General features: G+C 42.6%; 1 pseudogene; it reads left to right on the forward strand.

Annotated features, from left to right (window-relative positions):
* Window positions 1–840: 840 nt before the first annotated feature.
* Window positions 841–1,238, forward strand: LOC133046240 (high mobility group protein B3-like; annotated as a pseudogene).
* The last annotated feature ends 2,778 nt before the right edge of the window (window positions 1,239–4,016 follow it).

Consider the following 4,016-nt stretch of genomic DNA (forward strand, 5'->3'; position numbering starts at 1 on the left):
ATTGTGATCCATTCTAATAATGAGTATTGAGTTCTTATATGTCAGAAATGGTTTTAAACACTTTTTATGAATTAGGTCCGTTCTTTTAATAGTTTTTTAAGGTAGGGCATTATTATTATCTTCATTTTACAGAGCTTGGAGAGTTAAGCGACTTGCCTATAGTCACCCAGATGGTACAGGGCGGTGGTGGAATTTGAGTCCTGAAGTCTGGCTAAAAGCTTTGTTCTTCACCACCATACTGTGCTACCTCTGAAATCCTTATAAAGCTTTCTTGGATTTCATTCTTAGGATATAAGTAGTGACCTCATTATTTTTATCTCTTTATTTTTGTATCCCTATTCCTCTTGGCTGTAGCTCTTTATTTATTTAGTTTCTGTTATTATTATGCTGCAGTGCAATTCTGATGCCAAGCACCTAGTGTTAGCATGGACTCCACAAATTAAGGGCATGATTCCCTAAAAGATTACCTTCACTTCTAATACCAGCCACAATTTCAGAAGTCCTCAGACCAGTTGCACTTCTGACCAACTGGCTATAAATATGGGGGTTGCTTTAACTCTATTAGTCTGATAATTTGCTAGAATTACTTATAGAATTCTGGAAAGCATTGTACTTACAGCTTTATTATGAAAGTTGTCAATTAGAACCAGCCCAATAGACAATTAGGATGATACCTGGAAGGGAAGTAGAATACATCACCCTTCTCCAACACTTGATGCGTTCAGCAAGGAGGAAGCATAGCTGAGGCAGCTCTCATCCAGGCAGCTAGCTCGAGGCTGTGGAGCGCTGAGCCGCACGTCATGCCCTGCGCTGCTCAGGCTAGTGAACAATACAGTCAAGATGGCTAAAGGTGATCCCAAGAAACCAAAGGGCAAGATGTCTGCTTATGCCTTCTTTGTGCAGACATGCAGAGAGGAACATAAGAAAAACCCTGAGGTCCCTGTCAATTTTGCTGAATTTTCCCAGTAATGCTCCGAGAAGTGGAAGACCATGTCCGGGAAAGAGAAGTCTAAATTTGATGAAATGGCAGAGGCGGATAAAGTGCGCTATGATCAGGAAATGAAGGATTATGGACCAGCTAAGGGAGGCAAGAAGAAGGACCCTAATGCCCCCAAGAGACCACCATCTGCTCAGAATTCCACCCCAAGATCAAGTCTACAAACCCTGGCATCTCTATTGGAGATGTGGCAAAGAAGCTGGGCGAGATGTGGAATAACTTAAGTGACAGCAAGAAATAGCCATAAGTCAACGAGGCAGTGAAACTGAAGAAGAGGATGTCACAGACTGTAAGTCTAAAGGGAAGTCTGATGTCGTCAAGCGTCCAGCTAAAGTTGCCCAGAAAAGGTGAAAGAGGAAGATTAAGATGAAGAAGAGGAGGAGGAGGAAGAATTAAAAAAAAAAAAAAGAAAAAAAAAGAAAAAAACCTATTGATCTGTCTTATTGTGAATGCTTTAGAGTAGGGAGCGCTGTGACTCACACACCTCTCGCCCAGATGTGTCTGTTGCCCTCATTAGGTTTAATTACCTGGTTGGATCGTGATCACATCATGGTCTCTCAAAGTGCTCTAGTAATTATCAGTGGTTTACATGAAGTGGCCATGGGTGTCTGGAGCACCCAGAAACTGTGTCAAAGCTGTACATATTTCCAAACATTTTTAAAGCGAAAAAGCTCTCGTGTTCTCCTCACTTCATGCAATTTGCTGTTGGTGTGACAAGGCATTTAAAGACGTTTCTGGCATTTTTTTTTTAATTTTAAGGTAGTGTGTTAACTGTATGGTCATTGGCTAGAAATCCTGAGTTCTCAACTGTAATATCTATAGTTTGTAACAAGAACAAAGCAACTGAGACACACTCTTGACCATCCTTGCTTGGTGTGGAGGTTGTGGGGGCGTTGCCTTCTGGAGGGGCCATAGCTCAGGGCATGCACTGTGGGGCTGGACTTGCAGACACTGCAGTGGGCATCTGTCTAGCTTCGGGTTGTCTTGATTTTGTAGATAGCCACATAGCATCCTGCTGCCATTCTTAACTGTGGAGAAGGGGAGGTCAGCTGGCATGGTAAGTGTTTTGGATCCTTTTTAGTTGAAGTGTGGTAGTTTTAAACTCTTTGTTTTTTTAAACAAACCATAGAACTCTTCATTATCAGCAAAGCCAAGAGCCACTGCACCAGTGAAAGTTCAAGAACCTTCTGTACTAAACACAACCTGCAATGTTCTCTTATTTTTTTATTTTTTGTATGTTTAGAATGCTGAAATGTTTCTTAAGTTAAATAAACAGTACTACATTTAAAAAGAAAAGCATATCTGAGAGTGGGTGTCCATAGTTTTTATTGGGATTTTATTACAGTGGCATGATTAATTGAATCATTGGCCATGTGATTGAACTCAGTCTTTAGCATCCCCTCTCCTTCCTGGCTTCACGACCCAGATAATCACGATGGTATGATCACTCACCTAGAGCCAGACATCCTAGAATGTGAAGTTAAGTGGGCCTTAGGAAGCATCACTATGAACAAAGCTAGTGGAGGTGATGGAATTCCAGTTGAGCTATTTCAAATCCTGAAAGATGATGCTGTGAAGGTGCTGCACCGCAATATGCCAGCAAATTTGGAAAACTCAGCAGTGGCCACAGGACTGGAAAAGGTCCGTTTTCATTCCAATCCCAAAGAAAGGCAATGCCAAAGAATGCTCGAAATACCACACAGTTGCACTCATCTCACATGCTAGTAAAGTAATGCTCAAAATTCTCCAAGCCAGGCTTCAGCAATACATGAATCGTGAACTTCCAGATGTTCAAGCTGGTTTTAGAAAAGGCAGAGGAACCAGAGGTCAAATTGCCAACGTCCGCTGGATCATTGAAAAAGCAAGAGAGTTCCAGAAAAACATCTATTTCTGCTTTATTGACTATGCCAAAGCCTTTGACTGTGTGGATCACAATAAACTATGGAAAATTCTTCAAGAGATGGGAATACCAGACCAGCTGACCCGCCTCTTGAGAAATCTGTATGCAAGTCAGGAAGCAACAGTTAGAAGTGGACATGGAACAACAGACTGGTTCCAAATAGGAAAAGGAAGACGTATATTGTCACCCTGCTTATTTAACTTCTATGCAGAGGACATCATGAGAAACCCTGGGCTAGAAGAAGCACAAGCTGGAATCAAGATTGCCGGGAGAAATATCAATAACCTCAGATATGCAGATGACACTACCCTTATGGCAGAAAGTGAAGAAGAACTAAAAAGCCTCTTGATGAAAGTGAAAGAGGAGAGTGAAAAAGTTGGCTTAAAGCTTAACATTCAGAAAACTAGATCATGGCATCTGGTCCCACCACTTCATGGAAAATAGATGGGGAAACAGTGGAAACAGTGTCAGACTTTATTTTGGGGGGCTCCAAAATCATTGCAGATGATGATTGCAGCCATGAAGTTAAAAGACGCTTACTCCTTGGAAGGAAAGTTATGATGATCAACCTAGATAGCATATTAAAAAGCAGAGACATTACATTGCCAACAAAAGTCCATCTAGTCAAGGCTATGGTTTTTCCAGTGGTCATGTATTGATTGTGAGAGTTGGACTGTGAAGAAAGCTGAGCGCTGAAGAATTGATGCTTTTGAACTGTGGTGTTGGTGAAGACTCTTGAGAGTCCCTTGGACTGCAAGGAGATCCGACCAGTCCATCCTAAAGGAGATCAGTCCTGGGTGTTCATTGGAAGGACTGATGCTGAAGCTGAAACTCCAATACTTTGGCCACCTGATGCAAAGAGCTGACTCATTGGAAAAGACCCTGATGCTGGGAGGGATTGGGGGCACGAGGAGAAGGGGACGACAGAGGTGGCTGGATGGCATCACTGACTCGATGGACATGAGTTTGAGTAAACTCAGGGAGTTGGTGATGGACAGGGAGGCCTGGCGTGCTGCAATTCATGGGGTCCCAAAGAGTCAGACAGGACTGAGCAACTGAACTGAACTGACTCCTCCCTGGAGGCTGGGCTGGTTCAAAGCCTGAACACTCTAATCCTGT

Source organism: Dama dama, chromosome 24 (genome assembly GCF_033118175.1).
Source record: "Dama dama isolate Ldn47 chromosome 24, ASM3311817v1, whole genome shotgun sequence".
In the NCBI taxonomy this organism is placed as follows: domain Eukaryota; kingdom Metazoa; phylum Chordata; class Mammalia; order Artiodactyla; family Cervidae; genus Dama; species Dama dama.